This window comes from Passer montanus, unplaced genomic scaffold, assembly GCF_014805655.1.
Source record: "Passer montanus isolate IOZ18808 unplaced genomic scaffold, ASM1480565v1 scaffold26, whole genome shotgun sequence".
In the NCBI taxonomy this organism is placed as follows: Eukaryota; Metazoa; Chordata; class Aves; order Passeriformes; family Passeridae; genus Passer; species Passer montanus.
The window spans coordinates 1898076-1917824 of NW_024367261.1; the positions used below are offsets into that span (position 1 = coordinate 1898076).

General features: G+C 41.7%; 1 long non-coding RNA gene across 1 annotated transcript; it reads left to right on the forward strand.

Moving 5' to 3' along the window:
- The first annotated feature begins 17333 nt into the window (after nt 1–17333).
- On the forward strand, nt 17334–19386 carry LOC120503473. Its single transcript, XR_005627747.1, has 3 exons — nt 17334–17443; nt 18254–18336; nt 19274–19386. It is a non-coding gene; the product is annotated as an uncharacterized LOC120503473 (long non-coding RNA).
- Nucleotides 19387–19749: the final 363 nt, after the last annotated feature.

Here is a 19749-nt window from a genome sequence, read left to right on the forward strand (position 1 = left end):
CTCTATTCCTCAAAGTACCATGGAAAGTTTTAAGGAATGGATTTTCATTTCTCTTTAATGGCTGCTTTTGCCAACCCTCCAAGACATGTAAGAAATACAAAGTTGGAGTAACAGAAAACATTTTCAGACTGACAGTATGAAAGCAGTTATTGCACCACCTACAACATCTACTTTGTAAGTAACCATTAAATCACCATTAGGACTTTAGAGAACTTTGCTCTGACTTACAATAGTTTTACTCATACAAATGATTTTGAGTATACTTGTAGAAATGTTGCATGGATTCACACCTTTCCATCCTGAGATCAGGTAAGGGGGGGAAACCAAAAACCCACAACAAAAAACACCCCAAAAACCTCGAGATTTGCTTGGAGATAAAGAATTTTTTCTGATCTTAATAAGGTCCTGTAACAGCCAGGCACAGTGGGTCATACCTGCTCCCACGATGGGACTGAATACAACCTCCTATGTGATCTTATTCTGAATTGTCCTGGTGAAGGGATACAATCTGTTATTATTAAAATCAAATATTCCTTAAATATTTAACTTCTGATTGAAGTCCCTCCATAGTCAACTCCTTAACAAAGCTTGAATTAAGAGGAGGATTTTGGATACCCTGATCCCTTCCTCTAGCAGATGCAGTGATTCAAAACACCAAATGAATACTGGCTGGTGTTAGAGAACAGAGCATGGAAAACTAAGTAAGGGAATCCCAATTAATTAACCTCCTGTTTTTTAAGCACAACAGCTGCCTTGTCCCTACTTCACACTGTGATCTCTGCTATACACACCCCTTTCCTTCCTTCTTTGGATTATGGAAGCTAAAAGTGAGAATAAACCAGGAAAATGGTTCTATTTGAATCAGTAATTGACTAGTTAGTCATTCCCAGTCTGAAAAAAACCAAAACAGTATTATGTAGAAGGAAATACATGACAGTCCTGAAAGCACCTTTTCTGAAGTTTCCAAGGAAATATACATAAAATCAAGGAAGGTGAACTCAAAGAGCAAGACCAAGCAATGTCACCTGCTTCCCTCAACCCCATGCACCTACACAGTCCTTCACTGCTGCCACTCTACAACACATCAGTGGGGCTGGAGGAGCTGCTGGGGACAGTGGAGACCTGGGTGTCAATGATGAGTTCTACTCTTTTATCCCTACATGGGCTAGAAAGTTGTAAGCATCCACAGCCTCCACTGGCCAGCACAAATGAAGATCCAAAAGAGACTAACACAGACATTTCTGGGGGCCACTAGTAGAACTTGAGCTCTGCAACTATCAAGAGCAGCTCCACAGTAAGGTACAGCTCAAATCCTTATCCAGTTAAAAGCACAGACATGGTATAAGCAGCCCAGGACTATTCTTGCTCTGCACAGAAGAAATTAACTGAAGTAAAATCCAGCCAACAGAGTTCTATTTGACAGCAACAAACTCTGGTGATCAATTCTGCTGCAGCTCAGTGGACTTGCCAGGTTTACCAAGTAAGAACATATGTTGAAAAGACCTGTAAGAGTCAAAATAATGAAGTAAAACTGCTCAGTTGAGATGATTTCCTGCTAAGGAACCAGGGGAACCTCCCTCCTCTGTAGAAATGGAACTGATACAGCAAACAAGAATACTTAGTGCCACCAAGAGAGTAACCTGTTCTGTCACCAGGTGTACCTACCAAGTGGGACAGCCTTCTGAACAAAAATCTTATGACATCTGATGGCAAGTGACTTGGAATGCTCTCTTCTTGGAGTATCCTGTCATCTTTGATACAAATACGGGACCTTATGTGTACCACCACTGTTTCTGAGTGAGACCCTCAGCTACATTTGTTTCAAGAATCTGAAGAGAAGGGTGGTGCTGGCTCTAACCCAGCTCTTACTGGCAGCATTGATGATGCAACATCAGCAGCACCCACACAAATCTGAAAGACAATCTCAGCTGAACGTTAGGCTGTTTGCCTTGGTACACAGCCTGTGGGAAGCATTAGATTAGCACATCACCTCAGAACAGGGCAAGAGGCTCTAACATAGACTCCAGGACTGTCAGGCAGCCCATCCCGATCCCACTGACAATTAAACTAGTGGTGTAAGTGGTGTAAGCACCTCTCTTAGGTGGATGTTCCCTTTGTTCTGCTCTTCCCTTGGACCTGAAACCTGCCCCATTGCTGCCTGTCAGGAGACAGACAACCAGACCAAGGGCCCCCAGGCCAAGAACCAGAGATCTGGAGGAGATTTGCTAAGGATGAGAACATCCAGAGGAGCTGCAACAAATCTGGTACACAACAGAGTTCCCTCACACTTAAGTTGGGCAGAGATCCTCAGCCCTCCCAAGGGCACAGTGTGATCCAAGTCTGCCAGGCCAGTGCTCCCTTTGATCTGTACTGAGGATGTGCAGCATATATTGGATTCTGCAACAGCCCTTCTGGCAGAGGGTCTCCTACAAAACAGTGTCGTGGGATAAGGGAAAGCTCATCTGGTTTTAGGGATGCCTGTGAAAGAGTCAGTCAAATTGTGAACAGACACAGATATCATCACCTGAGCACAGAAGAGAACAGAAGCACTCCTGCTCTGCACGGGCATTTCTTAGGCCTTACTGCACTCTCAGGCAAAAGTCCTTCACCAGCAAGTCAGGCGTCCTCCGCTGTTGTGATCTTCAGAGAACAAAGGCATCTGCCCTTTCAAGCTTTGGCTTAACATTTTCACATGGCATAAATAAGTCAATATTAATAACAAAAAAAGTTTTCAAAGGAAATGCTTTCCTGCTATGGATTTCAAAGACTCTCATACGCCTAAATGGCACCACGTAGCAATGAATAACTTTGGATCAAAACATAACTTTTGCACATTGTTCCCTTTATTTTATCTAGATTAAAGAAAACTTGGGAGGGAAAAAAAAGAGTAGAAAAAGAAACCTAACAATCCTAACAATAGAACTCCCAATAACATCTACTGGATATCAGTAAGATAAAAAAGGGTAGGGGAAGAGGCAAAGAAAAGAGAAGAATATGAACAACCATGAGAAAGACCCAGAGATGAGAAGTGCTGTGCTCTTGACTACGAATATCTAGTAAAGCACTGTTCCCTCATTCGTCTCAACCATTCTCAAGCCAAAAGTACCAGTCCAGGACCAAAGCCCAGTGGGTCTCTTGCAAACCTAATAACTCTCCAGCTCCCCTACGGAACCTCTGGCCTCGGGGACACAGCACGGTGGTTAACACAGCACATTTACCCTTAGATTTCGTGTATGCAAAGGGAACACAGATTCTGCAACGAAAGCATCTGCGAGCTTGGGCTGGGGGGCCCAGGGCGAGTAAGTGACGGTGGCCAAGCCGCGGCTGCTCTCGGTCCTTTGAGGCACGCCGGAGCGACTCCCCCGCAGCCCCGGCCGATAGCTCGGACCTGATGATCTCAGAGCTCTTTTCCAACCTAACTGAGCCCGGGGCGGCCGCCGAGGCCCGGCCGGGCACACGCGGGGGTCCCGCTCCCCGTCCCAGCCCTTCCCGGCCCCCGGGGCTGCCCTTCCCCGCCAGTTCCCCCGCCGGGCTCGGGGCAGCGCGACCCCGCGGCCTCCCCGCCGGGCCGGGCCGGGCCCGCCGCCTCCCGCCCCCCGCCCCCGCCCCGGCAGCCCCGCACGCACGGCCCGACCCTCCCGCCTGGAAACGCGCCCTTCCCTAAAAGTGCTGGCTGCACAGCACGCGATATCTATTTCTTAATGTTCCTTAGTAATTAAATTGCTCTATACATCCATATTAAAGTCTAAAATAATTGCAGATTTTATTTTTTTAATATTGAAACATTAATTGAAACATTTTTTAATATTGAAACATTTCTCCTTTCTGGAAATCCTTAATTTTATGAAATTATTTAAATACCATATAATAGCTCTTTTTATATTATATTTTAATTATATGGATCCATAAATCTATATCACAATTTAAAACTATAGCAATTTTTACATCTTTTTATACACACACTCGTTTCTGGAAATAAATAATTTTATAAATGCCTTAAATGTTATTTCAATAACACATATTATCTTTTATATACATTAATTGTATATAGTGTATATATATAATTAATATATATACTATATATACTATATATATTATATAGTATATATTAATAATATGCACATAATTATATATAAGTATATATAATTATATACAATATTCATATTAATTATTGTAGTAGGCATATTGTAATTATATTAATTATAATGGTATTGATTTATATTAAAATTTCAAATAATCATTTTTGTGTATATATTTACGCACACACTGCAATGAAGCTTTTTGTACAATAAATAAGTAATGAGAAGGCAGGCGTGGTGGTGCCAGCCAGGTCAGTAACAGTGCTGTGCCTCTGGGAGAAAGCCTGGCCCCTGAGGCTCTCAATCCCAGCTCCATGCCCAGCTGGAAAGAGGTCTCTGTTCCCTTGGCTTGCTTCCCTTACTTCTGAGGGAAGGGAACAAACAGGTGCTCACACTGCTGCTTGCAGGTTTTTGAGCTGCAAGAGAGTAATGATACTCAGTAAACAGTAATAATAGCAGCAGTAAATAATACAACAAGGAGGTCAGTATGAAGTATCTGCAAACTGATGTAACACGGGAGAAGGAGGGTGCATTTAATGGAATCACAGAATGATTTAGAGTCGAAGGGACTTTAAAGATCATCTAGTTCCAAACCCCTGCCATGGGCAGGGATACTTCCCACTAGAAAAGTCCCACCCAACCTGGGCTTGAACATTTCCAGGGATGGAGCATCCACAGTTTCCCTGGGCAACCTGCTCCAAGGCCTCTCCACTCTCACAGTAAAGAATTTCTTTACAATATCTAATCTAATCTAAACCTACCCTCCTCCACCTTAAAGCCATTAACCTTGCTTTATCATTCCATGCCCCTGTAAAAAGTGCCTCTCCAGGTTCTCTTGCAGGACCCCTTTGGGTACTGGAATGCTGTTCCAAGGTGTCTCCAGAGCCTTCTCTTCTCCAGGATGAACAACCCCAACTCTCTCAGCCTGCCTTCATAGCAAAGGTGCTCCAGCCCTCTCAGCATCTTTGTGACCCTGCTGTGGGCTTGTTCAACAGGTCCATAGCTTTCTTGTGTTGGAGGTCCCAGAGCATTTCTATATGTGCTTCAGTTTTAGTTTAGATTTGAACTTCAAGTCCTTGAGCTTGCGATAGGGAAGTGGGTAATAATCAGGGACTCACCTTGTACGTTTTAATGCAAAACTAAATAATTCATCATGCACATGTGCACGCAGACACATATCTGACCTTTGTACCTGCAGCAGTCTGTTTTGGTGTAATATCAGGACTCAAAACCAGCAAGACTGGCTCATCCTGGCATGGCTCTGCTCGCTGACAGGCTGCTGCTTGCAGTCAAGTGCCTGGACAGGTAGAGCTTGCTTTCAATTTTGTCCTCCAGACTCCTTCTTCCCCACATCATCCCATCACTGAGCGCTTCACTCTAACATCACCTCTTCCACAGGACTAACACAAGGAAGAACCTGGCTGTGCTGCCCATGTACTTGTGTAACAACCATCTCATTTCCTGGGCTAGTTTTTGCTTAGAGCCTGTGCTGACTGGTTGCTCCGCTCACTTTTATGCTACAAAGACCATCCTTAGAGCCAACAAGAATCACTTCTTAACCCCTTCCCCCCACCCCCCAAAAAAAAAAAGAAATTAAAATTAGAGATATCTTTTCTTTGAAAATTTCAAATTGCTTTTTAAAGCTATTATCTACCTCAAAATGACTCTTCAAAAATTCTTTATTATTTCTACATGAAGCAACTACAAAAGATTCAAACTACACTTATCGCCAAGCTAGAAGAAAGGACAAACCTAGACTCTCCAGAAAAGTAGCTAATCACCTGAATCAAAATTTAATTTCAAATCGCTAAGATTAAATACAAAGCAGTAGCCTTTTTTAAAACAGTTTCTTTCTGTGGTGTTCAAATTAAGAGACTGATTAATAATGCATAAAAAAAAAAATACAAGTGCAGATTATTTCCCTCTTCAGCATATGAAAAAGTCAACAAATCCCCTAAAGGAAAAGACAGTATCAGAAAGGATGAGAATGACTAATTCTCAGACCTTTTGGAGTACAAGTGTCGATACAACCAGGTGAGTTGTATAACCACAGAAAGTACCTCCTGTTGTTAAGAGAGCTGTTTCTTTTCCCCAAGTGAGTATTTTTGATCTGCTTTTTCTCTGTACATTTACCGTACTTAAAAATAGACTTTTAAATTACAGATCCTCTTTCCTTAATTAAAGATGGACTAATTAAAAGCTATTTTAGAATATTTTTTTAAATGAACTTGTGGAATTAAGACTTCCCTCTATGGTACATACCACAGAGAAAGGGACAGCAATACATCACTCACTTTCAGTGAGTGTAATATATAATAACATTCCCTAGAGGAACAGGTACAGATTATAGTTAAGCTCTTGTGAATTAGCCAGAACTACTGCTGGTTAAAACTGCCAATAAGAATAATTCTTTCTCTGAGAATACCTCTTTCTTCTCCATAAAATGCTCATAAGTTTAATATTGCTTATATAAGCTAGTGTTTCCTGCTTGCTGATTTGCATTTTGATTGAAACTCAATTACTTCGTCCACCACCTCACTTCAGCTCCCTGCTTCCTCTGTCTGCCCCAGAGTAAATGTTATGGAACAGCTGAGAAGTCAAGACCTAGGGCAAATAGCCCCAAGGATGAAGAGCCACCAACATCAACCACTTAGGCTTGCTGCAATTGCTTCTCACTGGTCAGCAGCTCACAGCAACCCATTTTGGGTGAGAACATGCATCAAGAGTTAAAAACATTAGGAAAGACAAAGCTGCAGATGGTAGCTGATGGTTGCAAAGACGATCTAAACTAACCTCCTAATGGAGAGGAAATTGTCAGTACACAGCAATTAGCCCACAGTGTTTATAAACATGAAGGCTCATCCTTGGATGCCACAGTCATTGCTGATTATGATTCCCAGTGAATCCTACAGCCATCTCTCAATGTTGTCCCAATGTTCTCTTGATCTCAGTTCTGGAAGCACAATCTCAAAATCTTTGCAGAGAAATAATTCTGATACCTCAAACCAGGCCCACTGCCTCTTAACTGCCCATGCAGCCAGCTCCCTCTGGCTAAGAGGCACCACCTTATTCCTGGTGGAAGCTTTGACCTGCAGAGGTCAAACAGGAAAAACAAATTATTTATCCACAGGTGCTTGGCCAAAGAAAGTCCTCAGTGGGTAGTATGTGCTCAGGGAGGCTGTGCAATGCATAGGTCTGAAGTAAATCCTTTGTAGAACAAAGGAGCCTAGGACTGAAAAGACCTCAGAGTGGATTAATTTTAGTCCTCATTCTGCCAGATAAATAGCATCATACAATCCTATTTGTAAACTGTCTCAGCTCTCTTTTAAAACAAGCAAAACATCGGAGGGTTTTTTTGCCTACCCCTCTCTGAAAGTTAATTCCTTGCCTAGGATTATGAACTTTTTCATAGTCAGCCTATATTTACTTATAGCTCATTCATACCAGGGCATTTCTCTGCCAGCATTGTCTTTTCAATGAAATACTCTTTTCCCTTCTGACAGTATTTAGAGGTAGCAGAGACATCCTTTCTCTCTTTTGTTCTGCTATACTAAACAAGCCAACAGCTCCCATTCCATTCATGCCTGAGTACCATCCCACAAATCTCCTGCACAAATCAGACTGGCAAATAAAAACAATCATTCATCCTCTCATTCATTCCCACACAGCTGAGCAGCAAATGTGTGTTCTAACATTTGCACATCCCAGTCATCTTACCCCAGTGTTAAATGCATTTCAGAAACAGGACTAACATCTAATCTGAGAGTTTGACTATTTTGCAGATGTTTCCCTTTCTATTTATATCACAGACAACTACTTCCTCTCAGTGACTCAGACCTGAAAAGGTGATATTATGTACGCATTCAATTTGTTTCAGGGTTTTTTAAATGTCATTTTCTTGCTGTCAGCTAAAGCAATATACAGCAAAAGACTGCTGTGCTTGATAGAGTCCAGAAATAGGCACTCTTACCCACACACACCCCCCTCTGCCTGGGCTGCAATGACCATGACATAGCGGAGTTCCTTAGAGCACCAAGGAGGGCACACAGCAAGCTCACTACTCTGGACTGCAGGAGAGCAGACTTTGGCCTCTTCAGGGATCTGCTTGGTAGTATATCATGAGATAAAACCCTGCAAGGAGCCCAAGAATGCTGGTTAACATTCAAGGATCCCCTCCTCCAAGTTCAGGGATGATGCATTGCAACAAAGAGGAAGTTAGGCAAAAATTCCAGGAGGTCTGCATGATGAACAAGGAGCTCCTGGACAAACTAAGACACAAAGACTACAAAGGGTGGAAACAGGAACAGGTAGCCTGGGAGAAATACAGGGAAGTTCTCCAAGCAAGCAGGGATCAGGTTAGGAAAACTAAAGTTCTGAGAGAATTAAATCTGTCCAGGGACATCAAGGGCAACAAAAAGAAAAAAGCTTCTATAGGTATGTTGGTGACGAAAGCTAGACTAGGGAAAATGTAGGATTTCTTCAGAAGGAAACAAGAGACCTGGTTACCAGAAAGATGGAGAAGGCTGAGGGAATAGAAAACATTTTTGCCTTGGTCCTCACCTGCAAGAGGTCCAGTCACACTGTCCGAGCCACAGAAGGCAAAGTCAGGGATTGGGGGAATGTAGAACTGCCCACTGTAGGAGGCCAGGTCAGCTGACCCCAACTGACCAGGGGCATATGATCCACCACAGGATGTTGCACTCATCAATAAAAGCTGGGAGAAAGAAGGAGAAAAAGGGGAGTTCAGAGTTATGTAATTTTTCTTCCTAAGTCACTGTCATGGAAGCCCAACGCTTTTAGAGACAGCTGAATATTTTCCTGCTAATTGCAAAGTGTGAATGAATCCCATATTTTGCATTGCTTGTGAACACACCTTTTGCTCCACATGTTAAACTGCCCTTATCTCAATCCATGAGATAAAATCCATGAGTTTTCACACCTTGAGTCTTGTGATTTTTCTCCCATCCCACTCAGAGGGAGTGGGCATGAAGCTGTTCAGGGGCAGGCCCCACCCTGGAGCTAAACCAGAACATTTACTCAAACCAAGATACTTTTTTTCAATCTTTTTCCTTTTTTTTTTTTTTGTTTGGGGAAATTTTGGGGAAGTTTTCTAAAACTACCCAAGCTGTACCTTCCAGTCACAGTCAAAGGCTGCACTGAGAAACTTTGATTTAATGCTTGTTCACAGTAATTTGCAGACACTCAGTGTGCAGCAGTAAATGCTATGAGAGCACAGCTGACTTCAAAACACCAGACAAGACCTGGAAAATCAGAGCAGATTTTACTACGTATTGTATGATGCGATAGTATACAAAGCAAAGAGAAAAGCCACTGGGTCGTTCTAGTGCTGCCATTTGCATAAGCCAATGATTTACAGCAAACACTAGAGATTTTAATGTGTCATTTGTATCTTGTGTGTATCATCTAACTTACCATGCAAGTGTAGTTTTTTTCATTAACATTCTATTGTTAACTCTGCCTCTAATTCACACACGCACACACACACACAAAAAAGAAAAGACAAACTCTTACATGCAGCCCGCTAAGAGACTTTTAAAGCTCAAAATAGAGCAACTTGTATTTTGACAGCTGTCCTTTGAATTCCAAACTATAGCCCCTCAGGGGACACAGCGTTATGTAATTTTAGTGACAGCCCAATTGTCATTCAGCTAGAAAGAAGGATGTTGTGATCTCAATGGAAAAGAAAAGCGATACTGCCATCTGTAAGCTTATAGACCTTTTTCTTTGGTAATTTGTACCTCTCATGAAGGGTTAGGAGTGGAAATTACTACAAGCTGTTGAGTAAAATGACATCACTTTGCCACCCACAAAATGTTACGAGTTTGTCAGCCTAGCAAATGGCACAGCAGCAAGGAAGGAGCAGTCTCATGGCAAGTGAGGGCTCTTCTCTCTGGGGGAAACACATTCTCATTGTGCTGGCCAGCCACTGTCTCTGTGGGACTCTGACCACCGTGGCCACAAACCCCAGTTTCAATGGTTGCTCCCTTCATTGTCTGCAGGAAAATAATATATAATTGTTGGGAATGCTATTCACTCCATGGTCCTCTGCTTTTTATGGTTTAGTCAAATGAAACTGTATTTTGTTTTCAGGCAATTTACTCTCAATTGTAAGTCACTATGTGGCAAAATTAATAAAGGGAGAAATTCACGTTTGCAATTAGAAGTTGTTAGGAAGAATAGGATAATATAGATTGAAAATTTCATGGATCATAAAGAAGGAATTTCCTGCTATTAATTCTGCAGCTGCTTTAATGTATTCCTCTTAATGACGGAATACTGGAGGCTATTTTTTTTCCATGGTCGAATTCTCTTCCATTACACTGCACACACCCTCTTAAGTAACCTGCAGCTGCTTTTATCTGCCAGTACAAATGCTGATCCATTGTGATATTTGACACATTACAGAGCCCCTGTGATTTCTCCACATACCCTAAATAAAACCAACCTGAAGCTCAAGAAGGGGTGGCTGCAGGCATGAGAAGAATTTTAAAATGCTCTGACATATTGAGAAGGTGAGTGAAGATTAGGGGGGGAAAAACCAAAAGGCACATCTGCAGACAGACTTACTCACTCATAGTTTTTGGCCAGCTTCACATGCTGTAAAGCAAAAAAACTGGTTTTAATTATTTTTTAATCAGCAGTTTCTCCCTGATCTGCCCTGCACTCTTCTGGTGGCTCATAACCAGCATACTCCAATATCCACCCAAAGAAAATTTGGACTCTGATGTTACCCCTTGAAAGCCAGCTGCAATTAAGGGGACCAATAAGAGCAATTTTTTTCCCTTCGTTTTTCTCACTTGAGCATCGACACCACCTCTCTTTAGTAAAGAAGACCCAAAACTGTAAGGATTGGACTGCGAAGGACTGTAATTCTAACTGACAGGGCTGCCATTACCTAATGTTTGTTTTATACTTGCAGTGTGTCACATAATCTAATTTGGAAGTTTTGGAGCACTAATGAACTTCTTTTCCCTGCAACAGCTGACGTCAAATGCAGTCTTCATGGCTTCAGAGAAGACTGTAGATTAAAAACTAAAACAAACACCAAACCTTTTAAACGGGAGGTAGCTGGTTTGGATCTAAACACAAACGCCTTCATTATGTGCACTTCATTCTCTTCAAAGGTGTCTGTTCTTAAGAGCATGAGAGCAGCTGTAAACTTCTCTGGCTGGCAGATTCCACCTGAGCCTGGTGAGTGAATCAGGCACCACAGAGCACACACCACACTTGACAAAATGTCACCTACCAGGGGGCAGCCAGGCTGCAGGGGGAGGAACTCTCAGAAAGGACTGTCAATATTTACACCTTTTTGCTGATAGATTTACTCATGGCAGGTAAGGCAAAGGGGCAAATATTATAGAGGATGCTAATGTCTTGGTAAGCTGGACACTTTAGCAAAGCGAACTAAAAAGTCTTGTGCTTTAAAACAGGGGATCATGCCCTAATCTAGAGAGTAAAGGATGGTGTTCAGGAGGCAAGAGCTTCACAAGGTGCTTGGGAAGCGCTTGGGCACAAAATGAGATGACCAAAGACAGAACATGGTGGGACTTGTCCCTAGAAACCAAAGAAGGGAGGAGAGAGCACTTATGGAAAAAGAAGACAGGAAAACAGAGAGGAAATGGGAAATAATAATGTCACAAAACTCAAGAAAAGACAAATCTTCAAACAAGATGAAGTCATCAAGCAGGCCAAATGTAGCAGAAAAACCTGCCATCATTGTCCTGAAGACAGAGAGGTGTTCATTGTCCTGAAGACAGCAAACTCTTTGGAAATGGGTATTTCTGTATTTCTGAAGAAAAACATGAGAGGATGGCAGATAATAATGATTAGATATAAATAATTTGGCTAGACAACAATTTAGCCAAATTAGGTCTTTCTAGCTCACCCTGAAAGATCTGTTCAACTCCTGTTTGGTGAGAAAGACATCAAAACATAATGCAGGTTAAGCACTGTCTTCAACAGACTTTTTACTACTACTCCTTCAGAAGATGGGAAGAGAGGCTGTGGTAGGATCTTTGGAAGTTTTTTTTGGATGCCTTGTGACCAGTGCAGTTTCATCAGCTTGTCTGTTATTCTCCTGTGTGTCCAAATTTTTCCTAAGCAGACTTCTGTTTTAGGAACATTGGCTGTGTCCCTGCCATTTCAGCTTGCTCAAAACTGCTTTAGCTATCAGAGAATTTGGAATCATTATTCTTAATGAAAAAAATTGCTCTTTTTGTAGGCAGAATTTAATCTTATCTCATTTCATGACACATGATCATGTTTCTAGTGGATTTGGTGTGCTAGAAAAGTATTAGGTATCTATATTTTTGACCTAATCCTTGGGTAAATACGACTAAATCAGTGACTGTAGCTTTAGGCACTCAGCTAGGGAGAAATTAATTTTCTGAGCTGATGCTCTCAATGAAAATCTGAGGTACCTCAAGCAGTTTAACAAAACTAAACGTGCTGCATTTTCTGTGAGGGCTCAGTCTATGTGATAAAAAGCAAACCCTTCCTCCATTGCCATCTTGCTGACACATAGACTGTATGTGTGTTTACTGCAAGAAAACATTAAATAAATATTTCTCTTAGTTGAAGCTCTGCATGTAGAAAAAATAAAATATTATAATTACACAGCTACACAGTTTTATAATTACACAGTTTCAGCTCTATATATTTTGAACAATTTAGATTTTATAGAAACTCTTATGCAACCAACCACACAAGGGCAGCTACTCTGAAATTGCGTAGTTAACTATTCTCTCTTCCCACTTAAATTCTGAAAATGAAGGATGGGCAATCGGTTATTCATACATAATGCTGAATTTGTCACTAAAGCACATGGATTCCAGTGTGGCATCCTACAGGAAAACAGCAGTAGCTTGCAAAGAGGCTGGAGCAACAGAAGTTACTGATGACTTAGAATATCCTACCACCAACCATTGAACAATTTAATCTTTTTTTTTCCCCTCCATCTCAAGCAGAACATTCCATTTGATCAGAAACAAGGAGGTACCAAGAGCAGTCCGGGTACATTCAGCCTGCATCAACCTATCAAAATTCAGGTTTTTGTGAAGCCACCGTAACTGAAAACCCTTCACCAGGGAGTACTGCCAGTTCCTCATGCTCTGTTGCAGGTCATAATATTCCTCTCAAAGACAGCAAAAGCCTCTCTAAAGTTTCATTCTCTCTGAGCTTTCCAGTAAATAAAGTGCCTTTTCCCCCACCTCTTCTGCTACTCAACTTTTTGTTTGAAAAAGAGGGAGGGGAGAATCTCGCTCTGTTTTTACAACATTAAAAATGAATGTATCCTCACATATCACTTACTGAACTTGTATTCTGTATGCTGATCAATGATCTCATGTACTCAAAACCAGCAATTGCCTCAGGGTCTGATTTTTTGTCACACTAAAGAGCTCTCAACCTTTGCAAACAGCAGAAATGAAGCCATAACTTCTTATTTTTCATGTGTACAAAGCACTACGTGGAGTCCCTGATGGCAAACAGATCATATCACTAAGTCAACAACACAATGTAGGCATTTAACAGCCATTCCTGCTGGCATGGGACACAGGAGGAAACAACAAACCAAGTGCCCTTCTCACACTGGAAAGGAAGGAAAGAACCTTTACTCTCACACCAGCAAGACACCCTACACAGTGGATAAATTTTTTATTCAAATTGCTAGGTTAAGTTCAATGAATATTAAATTCTTCAGGAATATTTACTTAACTTTGAATCACTATCTCGGTTTGGCACTGTGCTCCACATACATTAGGAAAATAACAGGCAAGGGCTAAGCATGTTTTGGATGATAGGGCCCGGAGAGAGAGGAACCCCAGGGTTAACATGAAACACTTGTCCACTTGACAGTTAGACTCTTCATTTAGATAAAATGAATCCATTCTACATAAGTTTAAATGAATTCTATTGTAAATCTGAAATTACTCAAGCAAAGAACAGGGCTGTGTGTCCTGACTACAGAGTACCCCTGCTTCAAGGTATTCCAATGAAAACAACCATAAAGAAATTTTGAACATTCACCATTAAGGCTTATGTGCCAAGGAATGTTTCTACTCAGAGATTCGTGTGATGGACTTCCTTTGATTGGAGATATCTGCCTGGTTCTAGGACCTGAAAGAGCTTTCAGTAAAAAAAGGAATCTCAGACTTTGAATTAACCACCTTAAAATGACAGGGCATAAAAAAATTCATGAAACCACCTTTTTCCTCCATGTGCGAATGAGATGGATCTGCATGAATGCTGCCTGGGAAAAGCATTTTGGCCTTAACACAAGAAGAGAAAGACATTTTGGCTGTGCCTCAAGGCATGCAGGAGCTATCCATGGGTTTACAGGCTCTGGATCCTGTTTGATACAGAGCAGATCCTCCTTGACCGGGCAGCACCTGACACAGGCACTCGTTTCATCCACTGAAATGTGGTCCTGGCTAAGGTTTCTTTGTTATCTCAGAGTGGAGGCAATCTAGGGTTCTCTAGATAAGGCTGTGTACATAAGGCTTGTTTGGACGTGGAAGTTATTTTTTAATGGCAGATCCTGCTTTAAAGTTGATCTTTTATAGTCAGTGTTTGACTGACAGGCAGCTGGCTCGAGTCTCCAGCACTCCTGGCAGACAGGCACTGTATGTGCAAAGGTACCTCAGTGGCCATCAGCCAAAGGATCCAAACCAGAAGTTTGGATGCAGTGCTACCAGGTCTGGAGTGGCACAATAAGTTCAACATCTTCCTAATGAGCCACTGTACAGTGACAAGTCTGTACTTTTGCTTAGTTGACAAGAAATTTGTACTCAATCCACAAGAGTGTTGTAAGGATTGATTTATGAATACTTGCAAATTACATTGGAAAAAATATATAAATAGCAAATAAGTTTTATTGAGCACTCCAGCTAGCAAATGCAGGAACAACTTCTAGCATAGGGTTAACTTTTGCTTCTTTCTTCCTTTAAGTTGTTTCCGGTTCTTTATAGTCACTGAAACTAGGGTGAAGTTACACCTCTTAAACAACTCTACTTGGACATTCCTACTGTGTAGCAAAATATGAAAACATGGATTTTACAATGTGATTATGAGAAATCATGCTAAGAAATAAGCTTTGTAATATCTGCTGTCACTCTTAACATTTCTTGCCACAGAGACACCTGGCTTGGGGCCTCTGTTTACAGATAAAGTTCAGGCAGCAGAAGAAGGAAGTGCAGTTCCTTGACAGAGCTCCATAAGTCAACACTTGTAACCAGATTATTGCAGTGAGCCACCCCTCCAAGCCTCTGCGTGCTCAGCACCTGACAGTGAAAGGAGACTTCACTATTTCAGGTACTCTAGCACAGCAACTACTGCTCTTGGACTCCAATTACAACAATTACTGCTCATTGGAACCCCAGCCATAAATTTGAGATACATGCCCAAGCTTTCACAAGGTTGGAGGGCACATTGACACCCAGGGCTTTGCCTTACCCCCATCTTCAGCAGCTCCCTACTGCGTCCAGCTGCTTAAATCTTCAGCAGTTGTAGAAAATGAGACATTGTGGAGAAGGATATGGGGTTTGCATGCCACATTTCTCATACGGGCATGCCTGAAGTCCCACTGAAACAAATAGAACTGTTTTTAGTGTGTAAACTATTAATTTTATGTGGCAGGGTTGCGCAACATTGCATGTTTATAACATTCTTACAAGGCACCTCTCTGATATGCTTGGTGCCTTATGACATTGCATTTTATAAGTTTGTCAAAGAAATAAAGAAGGAAAAGGGAATGTAATCAGTTCACAAAATATACTAAAATTCTGAAAAAGGCTTTGACAGAATGTCCAGCAGCTTCCAGATACCACCTTCTGAACTGAAACCTCCAAACCAAGCTGTCACCTCACACATACCTTTCTTTTGGTGGGGGCTGTAATTTTTGCAGTTACAAGCTCAAAGCAAGTTTGAGACATGCATGCACCATGTCTCAAACTCTGGGAAAGCCCTTGGTGTCCTCTTAATGAAGACAGAAAATTGCTATTCCATGAGTGTATTTAATTATTAGTAGGAAGGAATTGTCCAGCTCAGAATTATCTGTTGAAAAGTTAAGCAATCTTTTAGATCTCTAGGTTTCTGATCTGTTTGGATCCTTTTGGGAGACAGATTCTGCAAAACCTATAGATCTGGATTAAATTAGAACAGTTCTCACCTTGACCTGTAGCTGCAGGAAGGGTTATTTGCCTTTGCCACTTTCAAATGCTATTTTGGGGTAACATCATGTGCTCTTTCTCAGCCAGCACAGTGAGTGTGTTCAGTGCTGTTTGTTCCTCAGTCCCAGAAACCCCTACCAGGTGCATTTGCCAGGTGCTAGCAAAATAACGCTCCAGGGAGGGGGAAAACCACAAACAGCTGTGCCTGCCCATGTAGAATGTGAGTTGGCAGCTGTAGGTGCTACCCAGCTTCTAGAGCCCTTTACTCTGTTAACAAATAGAGGGCTACTACCTGGTCCAGCTACACATTTGAGTGTTGTCTTTGAGTTTGTTAACATTTGTGGTGAGAAAGGGCTTGAAGAAGGATGAGAGGCCCGCTTAGAGTCCTCTGAGCCAGTGTTACTGCTCTGTGTGAATAAAAAATTCTAAAAGAAAAAGCTGAGGGTCCCCATACAATGCTCCCTTCTCATCTTATGAGAAGGTGTTCAGCTTCCTTTCTTCCTACATTCTCTTGGTAATCAAGTGTAGTTCACGCTCTTCATCCACATTTTGCTACTGATAAGACAAGAAATCCACAGCACTTTATAGAATTGCATAACATCCATTCAAGATGGAGAACTGCATTTCAGCTTCCTCAAATTCTTGTGAAAAGCCTTAGAATTCAAATGAAAAGCAGAACTGAATCTTCGTCAAAGTTAAGATTATGCCACAAAAAGGAAACTTACTGAGATATTAGATGGGAAGGAAAGGGGAACAGTGAAAACACAACAGGTAAATTGAATCAATAACACAGCACTAAAAAAAATAGGTCAAAAAAAGGGGCATCAAATAACAAACAGGTTGCAGCATTTCTAATGCTTGCATGGCTGATTGTGGAGTGAACACCCCAATACCTTCAGGGGAATGAATATCAAAGGGTTTTTTAAAGCCGTGGTTGACCTGTTGACTCTGGGGTAATGCTGGGAGCAAAGAGACACTCAGACCCCACTCACCTGGCTGATGTAAGCAGAAAGTCATGATGACATAAGGAGCTCGTGGTCCCACCCCTCCTTCTCCCCGCTCATCCCTTCCCTCTTGTGCTGGCACAGCTGTGCACACCTTCACCTGACGGAGCCCATCGGGGCACCAATCCTGCTCCAAGCACCTGGCACAAGGGAAGGACACCACAGCAACAAGGTGGGGAGCACTGCTGAGCCCCACCAGGGGTTCTGGCAGCTCAGAGAGCATTTCTGGCCTTGGCTCTGCAGCTACTGCCCGACAGTGGCTTGCAAGGTGGCTCTCAGTCACCAGCCCAGAGTGCTGCTCTGCCCATCATTTAGGTGTCCCAAATGTCCTTGCATGGCATGGCAGAGTCTTTAGTCAGGAACAGGGATGCTACAATGAAGAGGAGGATTTCATTCATAGCACTGGTTTTGTTGATTTCTCCCAAGAGCAATTGCATTTTGAAAGAAAAATATTTACATTTGTCGATTTCTTATTTTGCCTTCTAATCTAATGTACCTGGTTTTTCTTTCCTTCCTTAGCACCACACTAGTTATTAGTTATTTATAGAGCAAGCAAAAATGGGATAAACTCTTAAAAAAATAGATATGGGAAAGGCGTGGTCTCTGGTGCTAAAAGTCTGATTTTAGATGTGATGGGGTAAAATGGGAATGAGAAGGCTGGAGGCTGAGCTCATGGACAAAGATTACAGCATAAATACATTTTGGATGTTCAGGTTTTATAATAATATTGTTGATTCACAGGAAGTCATTATTTTGCCATCCTGAACTCATAACTCAGAAATCAGTAACTTTCTCATCTCTTGGTCTAGTGGTTATGAAAAATTTCATTGCAAAACATCTTCATGGTGTTTTTTTACCCCTGTTTTTTCTGCTGTGAAACCAAAATAATGTTAATAGTTCAGTAAAGCTTAACTTTAGAATTCAAAATACCAGGAAATTTAAAGCTTAAAATTGATAGCAATTTTTCTGTCCTGTGTTGAAGGAACTAGAATCCTAAATTAGACACAATGCTTCATGGAAGCCAAATATGAGATCTGAAGTGAGAAGTAGCATGATCAAACAAATGTAAGTAGAGCTGTAATTGAACACTAGTTTTAGGGGGGAAGCATGTGTCTCTGTGACCCTTGCAAAAAGCATGTTGCAAGTTGAAGACTAACACATGGTACAAAAAAAGCTCAAATGAGAAAGCTGGATGAAGTTGTGGAAAAAAACAGAAAAAGAAGTGGAAAGATCTTAGTACAATCTATCTGTATTGACAGGGAAGAGGGGAAAATAACAAAAAAAAAATCTCTACCAAGCCAGATTGGAAAGACAGTATTTGACATTGAGTCATATCAATAAGTAAATTTGATATAAGGCATATAAGAGATGCAGAAAAAATTGCCCGCTCCAGTTTCTCATCAATCTGAAATGCGTTTAGCAGTATGAAGGCCAGCTGTAGTGGACAATCCACAACATACCATTTCCAGCTTCTGCCCACTTCTGCCCACTCTAAACTCTAAAGGTTTTCTATATTATTTTGTTACATTATTGTTAAATTATTTTGTTAAATTATTATATGACATATTGAGTCATATTTCATTAATCATGATGAGATTTGCATAACAGAACTTTTATCTCCATCAGTGTTCCGGTTACATGCAACATACTGCTTGGTAAGATGTGTCTTTTGTCCAAAAAGCCATGCCAATATCTGCTGCAAAGCTGTAACTTAGAGTTATCATTTTGGTGAAGAGTTTCTCTGATTAGCTAGCAGACAGATCTCCTCTCAGAGAGAACTGTAATGCAGTTACAAGCTCAAAATCTGATATAGTTTTTGTAAAAGAATTTGCCTCAGGTGTTGCTATAATTTTACCCTTGAGCAAAAGAATCATCCAGATCAAACACAGAAGCATTGATATGAACAGGTGATCACTATTTTGTAGAATAACACTGGAAAGAAACAGGTTGAAATGTCAAACATGAACTGCTGTGAGCTCGTTTCACATCACCCTCACTACAGGACCTGACTGCTGCTCACATGTGAAAAACCCAGCACTTACATGAGAAGACCTCAACCAACTCAAGGACGTGTGTGCATTTGTGGACAGCACTTACTTCAGCATCTAATTATCCTCAGGGTTTTGTCAGCGTGGCTTTGGCACCTGAAGAAAAGCCTGCTGCATTAGGCTGGTACTAACAGCAGACCACTTAAAATAACTGGCTGGCTCTTCCAGAGTGTTCCAGCACCTGCTGGATGCCTCTGCCTCCTTCTCCTCCACCAGGTAAAGCCTGCAACGTGTGTTGGCTCTGGATTGCAGCCTGCTGTTTATCTGTGGCAGGCAAGCAGCAGCCCCTCTGCTTCCAGAGCTTCAGCCTCTCCCCGTGCTGGAGATAAGTTACTCCTCGAGTCCTTTCTGCCAATTGTTCTTGGCAAAGGGACCAGGGAAGACTTTTGTTGTTGCTGGCTGTTATCTCTGCCTCTGACTCCACTTGGCA